Source organism: Phyllobates terribilis, unplaced genomic scaffold (assembly GCF_046119375.1).
Source record: "Phyllobates terribilis strain yellow unplaced genomic scaffold, ASM4611937v1 Scaffold_11__3_contigs__length_659146591, whole genome shotgun sequence".
Classification (NCBI taxonomy): domain Eukaryota; kingdom Metazoa; phylum Chordata; class Amphibia; order Anura; family Dendrobatidae; genus Phyllobates; species Phyllobates terribilis.
Window position 1 is genome coordinate 562,769,977 of NW_027362771.1, and position 12,811 is coordinate 562,782,787.

A 12,811-nucleotide genomic window follows, 5' to 3' on the forward strand; every position below is an offset into this window, starting at 1 on the left:
CACTGGAAAGCTGCTACAGAAAAATATACTAGTGGCACAATAACGGGCATCAAAGCGGGCAGCGAAAGGTGTTATCAAAAAGGACGAATGACTGAACCTGGCCCAATTCTCTCATACTCTGCCGAGTGAGTGCAAATTGCAGTTTTCTTCACAATCTCAGCCCATTTGTAATATTTTTCCCATTTTACAGTACATGACATGGTAAAATGGCTAGTGTCATTGAAAGCTGCAATTTGTCCTGTAGAAATCAAGCCCTCATGCGGCTACATCTATAGAAAAATTTAAAAAGTTATGGCTTTTTGCACAAATGAAAGCACAAAAATGAAAAGTGAGCAGGGCCCACAGTTGTTCACATCATCACTCACATGCCTCGTGTTTACTTTCTAGTCGTGTTGCGTCAGAGATCACAGCACAGCCATTCCTCGTTAGTATAGTGGTGAGTATCCCCACCTGTCACGCGGGAGACTGGGGTTCGATTCCCCGACGGGGAGGTCTTTTACATTGTGACTCTGGACTCTGGACTCTGGAGCTCTGGAATCTGAAGCAGTACTTCAAATTGCATTGAAAATGTAATTAATCCGGCAATATATTCGTATTCAGGAGCTGTCGTTTCATTTTATTGTTTGATTGTCAATCGCTTCAGGGGCATCTGCCACCAACAATCACCACATGTGGGATAAATCCATCCCTCAAAAAAGAATGATTGCGCTCGCTCTCACATATTTCCAGTTTGTCCTGTAGGGGTGAGCCCCACACAGATGGCCGGTTAGCTCAGTTGGTTAGAGCGTGGTGCTAATAACGCCAAGGTCGCGGGTCCGATCCCCGTACTGGCCAAAAACAGCCCTTACCAGTCACCTTCCCTCATTGGGTCACAGGTAGATCAACGCTGAAGCTTTTTGCTTCTTAGCAGTTTCTTTGTTGCATCATTTTCTTTTCTCATTTTACTAGTTTAATAAAGAGATAAAAAAATTCACAAAAATAAATGTCAATTCTGTCAGGTCCCCCGAGGTGAACACACTGGAAAGCTGCTACAGAAAAATATACTAGTGGCACAATAACGGGCATCAAAGCGGGCAGCGAAAGGTGTTATCAAAAAGGACGAATGACTGAACCTGGCCCAATTCTCTCATACTCTGCCGAGTGAGTGCAAATTGCAGTTTTCTTCACAATCTCAGCCCATTTGTAATATTTTTCCCATTTTACAGTACATGACATGGTAAAATGGCTAGTGTCATTGAAAGCTGCAATTTGTCCTGTAGAAATCAAGCCCTCATGCGGCTACATCTATAGAAAAATTTAAAAAGTTATGGCTTTTTGCACAAATGAAAGCACAAAAATGAAAAGTGAGCAGGGCCCACAGTTGTTCACATCATCACTCACATGCCTCGTGTTTACTTTCTAGTCGTGTTGCGTCAGAGATCACAGCACAGCCATTCCTCGTTAGTATAGTGGTGAGTATCCCCGCCTGTCACGCGGGAGACTGGGGTTCGATTCCCCGACGGGGAGGTCTTTTACATTGTGACTCTGGACTCTGGAGCTCTGGAATCTGAAGCAGTACTTCAAATTGCATTGAAAATGTAATTAATCCGGCAATATATTCGTATTCAGGAGCTGTCGTTTCATTTTATTGTTTGATTGTCAATCGCTTCAGGGGCATCTGCCACCAACAATCACCACATGTGGGATAAATCCATCCCACAAAAAAGAATGATTGCGCTCGCTCTCACATATTTCCAGTTTGTCCTGTAGGGGTGAGCCCCACACAGATGGCCGGTTAGCTCAGTTGGTTAGAGCGTGGTGCTAATAACGCCAAGGTCGCGGGTCCGATCCCCGTACTGGCCAAAAACAGCCCTTACCAGTCACCTTCCCTCATTGGGTCACAGGTAGATCAACGCTGAAGCTTTTTGCTTCTTAGCAGTTTCTTTGTTGCATCATTTTCTTTTCTCATTTTACTAGTTTAATAAAGAGATAAAAAAATTCACAAAAATAAATGTCAATTCTGTCAGGTCCCCCGAGGTGAACACACTGGAAAGCTGCTACAGAAAAATATACTAGTGGCACAATAACGGGCATCAAAGCGGGCAGCGAAAGGTGTTATCAAAAAGGACGAATGACTGAACCTGGCCCAATTCTCTCATACTCTGCCGAGTGAGTGCAAATTGCAGTTTTCTTCACAATCTCAGCCCATTTGTAATATTTTTCCCATTTTACAGTACATGACATGGTAAAATGGCTAGTGTCATTGAAAGCTGCAATTTGTCCTGTAGAAATCAAGCCCTCATGCGGCTACATCTATAGAAAAATTTAAAAAGTTATGGCTTTTTGCACAAATGAAAGCACAAAAATGAAAAGTGAGCAGGGCCCACAGTTGTTCACATCATCACTCACATGCCTCGTGTTTACTTTCTAGTCGTGTTGCGTCAGAGATCACAGCACAGCCATTCCTCGTTAGTATAGTGGTGAGTATCCCCACCTGTCACGCGGGAGACTGGGGTTCGATTCCCCGACGGGGAGGTCTTTTACATTGTGACTCTGGACTCTGGACTCTGGAGCTCTGGAATCTGAAGCAGTACTTCAAATTGCATTGAAAATGTAATTAATCCGGCAATATATTCGTATTCAGGAGCTGTCGTTTCATTTTATTGTTTGATTGTCAATCGCTTCAGGGGCATCTGCCACCAACAATCACCACATGTGGGATAAATCCATCCCTCAAAAAAGAATGATTGCGCTCGCTCTCACATATTTCCAGTTTGTCCTGTAGGGGTGAGCCCCACACAGATGGCCGGTTAGCTCAGTTGGTTAGAGCGTGGTGCTAATAACGCCAAGGTCGCGGGTCCGATCCCCGTACTGGCCAAAAACAGCCCTTACCAGTCACCTTCCCTCATTGGGTCACAGGTAGATCAACGCTGAAGCTTTTTGCTTCTTAGCAGTTTCTTTGTTGCATCATTTTCTTTTCTCATTTTACTAGTTTAATAAAGAGATAAAAAAATTCACAAAAATAAATGTCAATTCTGTCAGGTCCCCCGAGGTGAACACACTGGAAAGCTGCTACAGAAAAATATACTAGTGGCACAATAACGGGCATCAAAGCGGGCAGCGAAAGGTGTTATCAAAAAGGACGAATGACTGAACCTGGCCCAATTCTCTCATACTCTGCCGAGTGAGTGCAAATTGCAGTTTTCTTCACAATCTCAGCCCATTTGTAATATTTTTCCCATTTTACAGTACATGACATGGTAAAATGGCTAGTGTCATTGAAAGCTGCAATTTGTCCTGTAGAAATCAAGCCCTCATGCGGCTACATCTATAGAAAAATTTAAAAAGTTATGGCTTTTTGCACAAATGAAAGCACAAAAATGAAAAGTGAGCAGGGCCCACAGTTGTTCACATCATCACTCACATGCCTCGTGTTTACTTTCTAGTCGTGTTGCGTCAGAGATCACAGCACAGCCATTCCTCGTTAGTATAGTGGTGAGTATCCCCACCTGTCACGCGGGAGACTGGGGTTCGATTCCCCGACGGGGAGGTCTTTTACATTGTGACTCTGGACTCTGGAGCTCTGGAATCTGAAGCAGTACTTCAAATTGCATTGAAAATGTAATTAATCCGGCAATATATTCGTATTCAGGAGCTGTCGTTTCATTTTATTGTTTGATTGTCAATCGCTTCAGGGGCATCTGCCACCAACAATCACCACATGTGGGATAAATCCATCCCACAAAAAAGAATGATTGCGCTCGCTCTCACATATTTCCAGTTTGTCCTGTAGGGGTGAGCCCCACACAGATGGCCGGTTAGCTCAGTTGGTTAGAGCGTGGTGCTAATAACGCCAAGGTCGCGGGTCCGATCCCCGTACTGGCCAAAAACAGCCCTTACCAGTCACCTTCCCTCATTGGGTCACAGGTAGATCAACGCTGAAGCTTTTTGCTTCTTAGCAGTTTCTTTGTTGCATCATTTTCTTTTCTCATTTTACTAGTTTAATAAAGAGATAAAAAAATTCACAAAAATAAATGTCAATTCTGTCAGGTCCCCCGAGGTGAACACACTGGAAAGCTGCTACAGAAAAATATACTAGTGGCACAATAACGGGCATCAAAGCGGGCAGCGAAAGGTGTTATCAAAAAGGACGAATGACTGAACCTGGCCCAATTCTCTCATACTCTGCCGAGTGAGTGCAAATTGCAGTTTTCTTCACAATCTCAGCCCATTTGTAATATTTTTCCCATTTTACAGTACATGACATGGTAAAATGGCTAGTGTCATTGAAAGCTGCAATTTGTCCTGTAGAAATCAAGCCCTCATGCGGCTACATCTATAGAAAAATTTAAAAAGTTATGGCTTTTTGCACAAATGAAAGCACAAAAATGAAAAGTGAGCAGGGCCCACAGTTGTTCACATCATCACTCACATGCCTCGTGTTTACTTTCTAGTCGTGTTGCGTCAGAGATCACAGCACAGCCATTCCTCGTTAGTAAAGTGGTGAGTATCCCCACCTGTCACGCGGGAGACTGGGGTTCGATTCCCCGACGGGGAGGTCTTTTACATTGTGACTCTGGACTCTGGACTCTGGAGCTCTGGAATCTGAAGCAGTACTTCAAATTGCATTGAAAATGTAATTAATCCGGCAATATATTCGTATTCAGGAGCTGTCGTTTCATTTTATTGTTTGATTGTCAATCGCTTCAGGGGCATCTGCCACCAACAATCACCACATGTGGGATAAATCCATCCCTCAAAAAAGAATGATTGCGCTCGCTCTCACATATTTCCAGTTTGTCCTGTAGGGGTGAGCCCCACACAGATGGCCGGTTAGCTCAGTTGGTTAGAGCGTGGTGCTAATAACGCCAAGGTCGCGGGTCCGATCCCCGTACTGGCCAAAAACAGCCCTTACCAGTCACCTTCCCTCATTGGGTCACAGGTAGATCAACGCTGAAGCTTTTTGCTTCTTAGCAGTTTCTTTGTTGCATCATTTTCTTTTCTCATTTTACTAGTTTAATAAAGAGATAAAAAAATTCACAAAAATAAATGTCAATTCTGTCAGGTCCCCCGAGGTGAACACACTGGAAAGCTGCTACAGAAAAATATACTAGTGGCACAATAACGGGCATCAAAGCGGGCAGCGAAAGGTGTTATCAAAAAGGACGAATGACTGAACCTGGCCCAATTCTCTCATACTCTGCCGAGTGAGTGCAAATTGCAGTTTTCTTCACAATCTCAGCCCATTTGTAATATTTTTCCCATTTTACAGTACATGACATGGTAAAATGGCTAGTGTCATTGAAAGCTGCAATTTGTCCTGTAGAAATCAAGCCCTCATGCGGCTACATCTATAGAAAAATTTAAAAAGTTATGGCTTTTTGCACAAATGAAAGCACAAAAATGAAAAGTGAGCAGGGCCCACAGTTGTTCACATCATCACTCACATGCCTCGTGTTTACTTTCTAGTCGTGTTGCGTCAGAGATCACAGCACAGCCATTCCTCGTTAGTATAGTGGTGAGTATCCCCGCCTGTCACGCGGGAGACTGGGGTTCGATTCCCCGACGGGGAGGTCTTTTACATTGTGACTCTGGACTCTGGAGCTCTGGAATCTGAAGCAGTACTTCAAATTGCATTGAAAATGTAATTAATCCGGCAATATATTCGTATTCAGGAGCTGTCGTTTCATTTTATTGTTTGATTGTCAATCGCTTCAGGGGCATCTGCCACCAACAATCACCACATGTGGGATAAATCCATCCCACAAAAAAGAATGATTGCGCTCGCTCTCACATATTTCCAGTTTGTCCTGTAGGGGTGAGCCCCACACAGATGGCCGGTTAGCTCAGTTGGTTAGAGCGTGGTGCTAATAACGCCAAGGTCGCGGGTCCGATCCCCGTACTGGCCAAAAACAGCCCTTACCAGTCACCTTCCCTCATTGGGTCACAGGTAGATCAACGCTGAAGCTTTTTGCTTCTTAGCAGTTTCTTTGTTGCATCATTTTCTTTTCTCATTTTACTAGTTTAATAAAGAGATAAAAAAATTCACAAAAATAAATGTCAATTCTGTCAGGTCCCCCGAGGTGAACACACTGGAAAGCTGCTACAGAAAAATATACTAGTGGCACAATAACGGGCATCAAAGCGGGCAGCGAAAGGTGTTATCAAAAAGGACGAATGACTGAACCTGGCCCAATTCTCTCATACTCTGCCGAGTGAGTGCAAATTGCAGTTTTCTTCACAATCTCAGCCCATTTGTAATATTTTTCCCATTTTACAGTACATGACATGGTAAAATGGCTAGTGTCATTGAAAGCTGCAATTTGTCCTGTAGAAATCAAGCCCTCATGCGGCTACATCTATAGAAAAATTTAAAAAGTTATGGCTTTTTGCACAAATGAAAGCACAAAAATGAAAAGTGAGCAGGGCCCACAGTTGTTCACATCATCACTCACATGCCTCGTGTTTACTTTCTAGTCGTGTTGCGTCAGAGATCACAGCACAGCCATTCCTCGTTAGTATAGTGGTGAGTATCCCCACCTGTCACGCGGGAGACTGGGGTTCGATTCCCCGACGGGGAGGTCTTTTACATTGTGACTCTGGACTCTGGACTCTGGAGCTCTGGAATCTGAAGCAGTACTTCAAATTGCATTGAAAATGTAATTAATCCGGCAATATATTCGTATTCAGGAGCTGTCGTTTCATTTTATTGTTTGATTGTCAATCGCTTCAGGGGCATCTGCCACCAACAATCACCACATGTGGGATAAATCCATCCCTCAAAAAAGAATGATTGCGCTCGCTCTCACATATTTCCAGTTTGTCCTGTAGGGGTGAGCCCCACACAGATGGCCGGTTAGCTCAGTTGGTTAGAGCGTGGTGCTAATAACGCCAAGGTCGCGGGTCCGATCCCCGTACTGGCCAAAAACAGCCCTTACCAGTCACCTTCCCTCATTGGGTCACAGGTAGATCAACGCTGAAGCTTTTTGCTTCTTAGCAGTTTCTTTGTTGCATCATTTTCTTTTCTCATTTTACTAGTTTAATAAAGAGATAAAAAAATTCACAAAAATAAATGTCAATTCTGTCAGGTCCCCCGAGGTGAACACACTGGAAAGCTGCTACAGAAAAATATACTAGTGGCACAATAACGGGCATCAAAGCGGGCAGCGAAAGGTGTTATCAAAAAGGACGAATGACTGAACCTGGCCCAATTCTCTCATACTCTGCCGAGTGAGTGCAAATTGCAGTTTTCTTCACAATCTCAGCCCATTTGTAATATTTTTCCCATTTTACAGTACATGACATGGTAAAATGGCTAGTGTCATTGAAAGCTGCAATTTGTCCTGTAGAAATCAAGCCCTCATGCGGCTACATCTATAGAAAAATTTAAAAAGTTATGGCTTTTTGCACAAATGAAAGCACAAAAATGAAAAGTGAGCAGGGCCCACAGTTGTTCACATCATCACTCACATGCCTCGTGTTTACTTTCTAGTCGTGTTGCGTCAGAGATCACAGCACAGCCATTCCTCGTTAGTATAGTGGTGAGTATCCCCGCCTGTCACGCGGGAGACTGGGGTTCGATTCCCCGACGGGGAGGTCTTTTACATTGTGACTCTGGACTCTGGAGCTCTGGAATCTGAAGCAGTACTTCAAATTGCATTGAAAATGTAATTAATCCGGCAATATATTCGTATTCAGGAGCTGTCGTTTCATTTTATTGTTTGATTGTCAATCGCTTCAGGGGCATCTGCCACCAACAATCACCACATGTGGGATAAATCCATCCCACAAAAAAGAATGATTGCGCTCGCTCTCACATATTTCCAGTTTGTCCTGTAGGGGTGAGCCCCACACAGATGGCCGGTTAGCTCAGTTGGTTAGAGCGTGGTGCTAATAACGCCAAGGTCGCGGGTCCGATCCCCGTACTGGCCAAAAACAGCCCTTACCAGTCACCTTCCCTCATTGGGTCACAGGTAGATCAACGCTGAAGCTTTTTGCTTCTTAGCAGTTTCTTTGTTGCATCATTTTCTTTTCTCATTTTACTAGTTTAATAAAGAGATAAAAAAATTCACAAAAATAAATGTCAATTCTGTCAGGTCCCCCGAGGTGAACACACTGGAAAGCTGCTACAGAAAAATATACTAGTGGCACAATAACGGGCATCAAAGCGGGCAGCGAAAGGTGTTATCAAAAAGGACGAATGACTGAACCTGGCCCAATTCTCTCATACTCTGCCGAGTGAGTGCAAATTGCAGTTTTCTTCACAATCTCAGCCCATTTGTAATATTTTTCCCATTTTACAGTACATGACATGGTTAAATGGCTAGTGTCATTGAAAGCTGCAATTTGTCCTGTAGAAATCAAGCCCTCATGCGGCTACATCTATAGAAAAATTTAAAAAGTTATGGCTTTTTGCACAAATGAAAGCACAAAAATGAAAAGTGAGCAGGGCCCACAGTTGTTCACATCATCACTCACATGCCTCGTGTTTACTTTCTAGTCGTGTTGCGTCAGAGATCACAGCACAGCCATTCCTCGTTAGTATAGTGGTGAGTATCCCCACCTGTCACGCGGGAGACTGGGGTTCGATTCCCCGACGGGGAGGTCTTTTACATTGTGACTCTGGACTCTGGACTCTGGAGCTCTGGAATCTGAAGCAGTACTTCAAATTGCATTGAAAATGTAATTAATCCGGCAATATATTCGTATTCAGGAGCTGTCGTTTCATTTTATTGTTTGATTGTCAATCGCTTCAGGGGCATCTGCCACCAACAATCACCACATGTGGGATAAATCCATCCCTCAAAAAAGAATGATTGCGCTCGCTCTCACATATTTCCAGTTTGTCCTGTAGGGGTGAGCCCCACACAGATGGCCGGTTAGCTCAGTTGGTTAGAGCGTGGTGCTAATAACGCCAAGGTCGCGGGTCCGATCCCCGTACTGGCCAAAAACAGCCCTTACCAGTCACCTTCCCTCATTGGGTCACAGGTAGATCAACGCTGAAGCTTTTTGCTTCTTAGCAGTTTCTTTGTTGCATCATTTTCTTTTCTCATTTTACTAGTTTAATAAAGAGATAAAAAAATTCACAAAAATAAATGTCAATTCTGTCAGGTCCCCCGAGGTGAACACACTGGAAAGCTGCTACAGAAAAATATACTAGTGGCACAATAACGGGCATCAAAGCGGGCAGCGAAAGGTGTTATCAAAAAGGACGAATGACTGAACCTGGCCCAATTCTCTCATACTCTGCCGAGTGAGTGCAAATTGCAGTTTTCTTCACAATCTCAGCCCATTTGTAATATTTTTCCCATTTTACAGTACATGACATGGTAAAATGGCTAGTGTCATTGAAAGCTGCAATTTGTCCTGTAGAAATCAAGCCCTCATGCGGCTACATCTATAGAAAAATTTAAAAAGTTATGGCTTTTTGCACAAATGAAAGCACAAAAATGAAAAGTGAGCAGGGCCCACAGTTGTTCACATCATCACTCACATGCCTCGTGTTTACTTTCTAGTCGTGTTGCGTCAGAGATCACAGCACAGCCATTCCTCGTTAGTATAGTGGTGAGTATCCCCACCTGTCACGCGGGAGACTGGGGTTCGATTCCCCGACGGGGAGGTCTTTTACATTGTGACTCTGGACTCTGGACTCTGGAGCTCTGGAATCTGAAGCAGTACTTCAAATTGCATTGAAAATGTAATTAATCCGGCAATATATTCGTATTCAGGAGCTGTCGTTTCATTTTATTGTTTGATTGTCAATCGCTTCAGGGGCATCTGCCACCAACAATCACCACATGTGGGATAAATCCATCCCACAAAAAAGAATGATTGCGCTCGCTCTCACATATTTCCAGTTTGTCCTGTAGGGGTGAGCCCCACACAGATGGCCGGTTAGCTCAGTTGGTTAGAGCGTGGTGCTAATAACGCCAAGGTCGCGGGTCCGATCCCCGTACTGGCCAAAAACAGCCCTTACCAGTCACCTTCCCTCATTGGGTCACAGGTAGATCAACGCTGAAGCTTTTTGCTTCTTAGCAGTTTCTTTGTTGCATCATTTTCTTTTCTCATTTTACTAGTTTAATAAAGAGATAAAAAAATTCACAAAAATAAATGTCAATTCTGTCAGGTCCCCCGAGGTGAACACACTGGAAAGCTGCTACAGAAAAATATACTAGTGGCACAATAACGGGCATCAAAGCGGGCAGCGAAAGGTGTTATCAAAAAGGACGAATGACTGAACCTGGCCCAATTCTCTCATACTCTGCCGAGTGAGTGCAAATTGCAGTTTTCTTCACAATCTCAGCCCATTTGTAATATTTTTCCCATTTTACAGTACATGACATGGTAAAATGGCTAGTGTCATTGAAAGCTGCAATTTGTCCTGTAGAAATCAAGCCCTCATGCGGCTACATCTATAGAAAAATTTAAAAAGTTATGGCTTTTTGCACAAATGAAAGCACAAAAATGAAAAGTGAGCAGGGCCCACAATTGTTCACATCATCACTCACATGCCTCGTGTTTACTTTCTAGTCGTGTTGCGTCAGAGATCACAGCACAGCCATTCCTCGTTAGTATAGTGGTGAGTATCCCCACCTGTCACGCGGGAGACTGGGGTTCGATTCCCCGACGGGGAGGTCTTTTACATTGTGACTCTGGACTCTGGACTCTGGAGCTCTGGAATCTGAAGCAGTACTTCAAATTGCATTGAAAATGTAATTAATCCGGCAATATATTCGTATTCAGGAGCTGTCGTTTCATTTTATTGTTTGATTGTCAATCGCTTCAGGGGCATCTGCCACCAACAATCACCACATGTGGGATAAATCCATCCCACAAAAAAGAATGATTGCGCTCGCTCTCACATATTTCCAGTTTGTCCTGTAGGGGTGAGCCCCACACAGATGGCCGGTTAGCTCAGTTGGTTAGAGCGTGGTGCTAATAACGCCAAGGTCGCGGGTCCGATCCCCGTACTGGCCAAAAACAGCCCTTACCAGTCACCTTCCCTCATTGGGTCACAGGTAGATCAACGCTGAAGCTTTTTGCTTCTTAGCAGTTTCTTTGTTGCATCATTTTCTTTTCTCATTTTACTAGTTTAATAAAGAGATAAAAAAATTCACAAAAATAAATGTCAATTCTGTCAGGTCCCCCGAGGTGAACACACTGGAAAGCTGCTACAGAAAAATATACTAGTGGCACAATAACGGGCATCAAAGCGGGCAGCGAAAGGTGTTATCAAAAAGGACGAATGACTGAACCTGGCCCAATTCTCTCATACTCTGCCGAGTGAGTGCAAATTGCAGTTTTCTTCACAATCTCAGCCCATTTGTAATATTTTTCCCATTTTACAGTACATGACATGGTAAAATGGCTAGTGTCATTGAAAGCTGCAATTTGTCCTGTAGAAATCAAGCCCTCATGCGGCTACATCTATAGAAAAATTTAAAAAGTTATGGCTTTTTGCACAAATGAAAGCACAAAAATGAAAAGTGAGCAGGGCCCACAATTGTTCACATCATCACTCACATGCCTCGTGTTTACTTTCTAGTCGTGTTGCGTCAGAGATCACAGCACAGCCATTCCTCGTTAGTATAGTGGTGAGTATCCCCACCTGTCACGCGGGAGACTGGGGTTCGATTCCCCGACGGGGAGGTCTTTTACATTGTGACTCTGGACTCTGGACTCTGGAGCTCTGGAATCTGAAGCAGTACTTCAAATTGCATTGAAAATGTAATTAATCCGGCAATATATTCGTATTCAGGAGCTGTCGTTTCATTTTATTGTTTGATTGTCAATCGCTTCAGGGGCATCTGCCACCAACAATCACCACATGTGGGATAAATCCATCCCTCAAAAAAGAATGATTGCGCTCGCTCTCACATATTTCCAGTTTGTCCTGTAGGGGTGAGCCCCACACAGATGGCCGGTTAGCTCAGTTGGTTAGAGCGTGGTGCTAATAACGCCAAGGTCGCGGGTCCGATCCCCGTACTGGCCAAAAACAGCCCTTACCAGTCACCTTCCCTCATTGGGTCACAGGTAGATCAACGCTGAAGCTTTTTGCTTCTTAGCAGTTTCTTTGTTGCATCATTTTCTTTTCTCATTTTACTAGTTTAATAAAGAGATAAAAAAATTCACAAAAATAAATGTCAATTCTGTCAGGTCCCCCGAGGTGAACACACTGGAAAGCTGCTACAGAAAAATATACTAGTGGCACAATAACGGGCATCAAAGCGGGCAGCGAAAGGTGTTATCAAAAAGGACGAATGACTGAACCTGGCCCAATTCTCTCATACTCTGCCGAGTGAGTGCAAATTGCAGTTTTCTTCACAATCTCAGCCCATTTGTAATATTTTTCCCATTTTACAGTACATGACATGGTAAAATGGCTAGTGTCATTGAAAGCTGCAATTTGTCCTGTAGAAATCAAGCCCTCATGCGGCTACATCTATAGAAAAATTTAAAAAGTTATGGCTTTTTGCACAAATGAAAGCACAAAAATGAAAAGTGAGCAGGGCCCACAGTTGTTCACATCATCACTCACATGCCTCGTGTTTACTTTCTAGTCGTGTTGCGTCAGAGATCACAGCACAGCCATTCCTCGTTAGTATAGTGGTGAGTATCCCCGCCTGTCACGCGGGAGACTGGGGTTCGATTCCCCAACGGGGAGGTCTTTTACATTGTGACTCTGGACTCTGGAGCTCTGGAATCTGAAGCAGTACTTCAAATTGCATTGAAAATGTAATTAATCCGGCAATATATTCGTATTCAGGAGCTGTCGTTTCATTTTATTGTTTGATTGTCAATCGCTTCAGGGGCATCTGCCACCAACAATCAC

At 43.7% G+C, this 12,811-nt stretch overlaps 16 non-coding genes across 16 annotated transcripts; all 16 read left to right on the plus strand.

Annotated features, from left to right (window-relative positions):
- The first annotated feature begins 760 nt into the window (after positions 1-760).
- TRNAI-AAU (transfer RNA isoleucine (anticodon AAU)) lies at positions 761-834 on the plus strand. Its single transcript has one exon. It is a non-coding gene; the product is annotated as a tRNA-Ile (tRNA).
- A 600-nt stretch (positions 835-1,434) lies between these two features.
- TRNAD-GUC (transfer RNA aspartic acid (anticodon GUC)) lies at positions 1,435-1,506 on the plus strand. Its single transcript has one exon. It is a non-coding gene; the product is annotated as a tRNA-Asp (tRNA).
- A 262-nt stretch (positions 1,507-1,768) lies between these two features.
- On the plus strand, positions 1,769-1,842 carry TRNAI-AAU (transfer RNA isoleucine (anticodon AAU)). The gene has a single exon. It is a non-coding gene; the product is annotated as a tRNA-Ile (tRNA).
- Positions 1,843-2,783: 941 nt separating this feature from the next.
- Positions 2,784-2,857, plus strand: TRNAI-AAU (transfer RNA isoleucine (anticodon AAU)). The gene has a single exon. It is a non-coding gene; the product is annotated as a tRNA-Ile (tRNA).
- A 934-nt stretch (positions 2,858-3,791) lies between these two features.
- TRNAI-AAU (transfer RNA isoleucine (anticodon AAU)) lies at positions 3,792-3,865 on the plus strand. The gene has a single exon. It is a non-coding gene; the product is annotated as a tRNA-Ile (tRNA).
- A 941-nt stretch (positions 3,866-4,806) lies between these two features.
- TRNAI-AAU (transfer RNA isoleucine (anticodon AAU)) lies at positions 4,807-4,880 on the plus strand. The gene has a single exon. It is a non-coding gene; the product is annotated as a tRNA-Ile (tRNA).
- Positions 4,881-5,480: 600 nt separating this feature from the next.
- TRNAD-GUC (transfer RNA aspartic acid (anticodon GUC)) lies at positions 5,481-5,552 on the plus strand. The gene has a single exon. It is a non-coding gene; the product is annotated as a tRNA-Asp (tRNA).
- A 262-nt stretch (positions 5,553-5,814) lies between these two features.
- TRNAI-AAU (transfer RNA isoleucine (anticodon AAU)) lies at positions 5,815-5,888 on the plus strand. Its single transcript has one exon. It is a non-coding gene; the product is annotated as a tRNA-Ile (tRNA).
- Positions 5,889-6,829: 941 nt separating this feature from the next.
- Positions 6,830-6,903, plus strand: TRNAI-AAU (transfer RNA isoleucine (anticodon AAU)). Its single transcript has one exon. It is a non-coding gene; the product is annotated as a tRNA-Ile (tRNA).
- A 600-nt stretch (positions 6,904-7,503) lies between these two features.
- On the plus strand, positions 7,504-7,575 carry TRNAD-GUC (transfer RNA aspartic acid (anticodon GUC)). Its single transcript has one exon. It is a non-coding gene; the product is annotated as a tRNA-Asp (tRNA).
- Positions 7,576-7,837: 262 nt separating this feature from the next.
- On the plus strand, positions 7,838-7,911 carry TRNAI-AAU (transfer RNA isoleucine (anticodon AAU)). Its single transcript has one exon. It is a non-coding gene; the product is annotated as a tRNA-Ile (tRNA).
- Positions 7,912-8,852: 941 nt separating this feature from the next.
- On the plus strand, positions 8,853-8,926 carry TRNAI-AAU (transfer RNA isoleucine (anticodon AAU)). The gene has a single exon. It is a non-coding gene; the product is annotated as a tRNA-Ile (tRNA).
- Positions 8,927-9,867: 941 nt separating this feature from the next.
- TRNAI-AAU (transfer RNA isoleucine (anticodon AAU)) lies at positions 9,868-9,941 on the plus strand. The gene has a single exon. It is a non-coding gene; the product is annotated as a tRNA-Ile (tRNA).
- Positions 9,942-10,882: 941 nt separating this feature from the next.
- Positions 10,883-10,956, plus strand: TRNAI-AAU (transfer RNA isoleucine (anticodon AAU)). Its single transcript has one exon. It is a non-coding gene; the product is annotated as a tRNA-Ile (tRNA).
- A 941-nt stretch (positions 10,957-11,897) lies between these two features.
- TRNAI-AAU (transfer RNA isoleucine (anticodon AAU)) lies at positions 11,898-11,971 on the plus strand. Its single transcript has one exon. It is a non-coding gene; the product is annotated as a tRNA-Ile (tRNA).
- Positions 11,972-12,571: 600 nt separating this feature from the next.
- On the plus strand, positions 12,572-12,643 carry TRNAD-GUC (transfer RNA aspartic acid (anticodon GUC)). The gene has a single exon. It is a non-coding gene; the product is annotated as a tRNA-Asp (tRNA).
- The last annotated feature ends 168 nt before the right edge of the window (positions 12,644-12,811 follow it).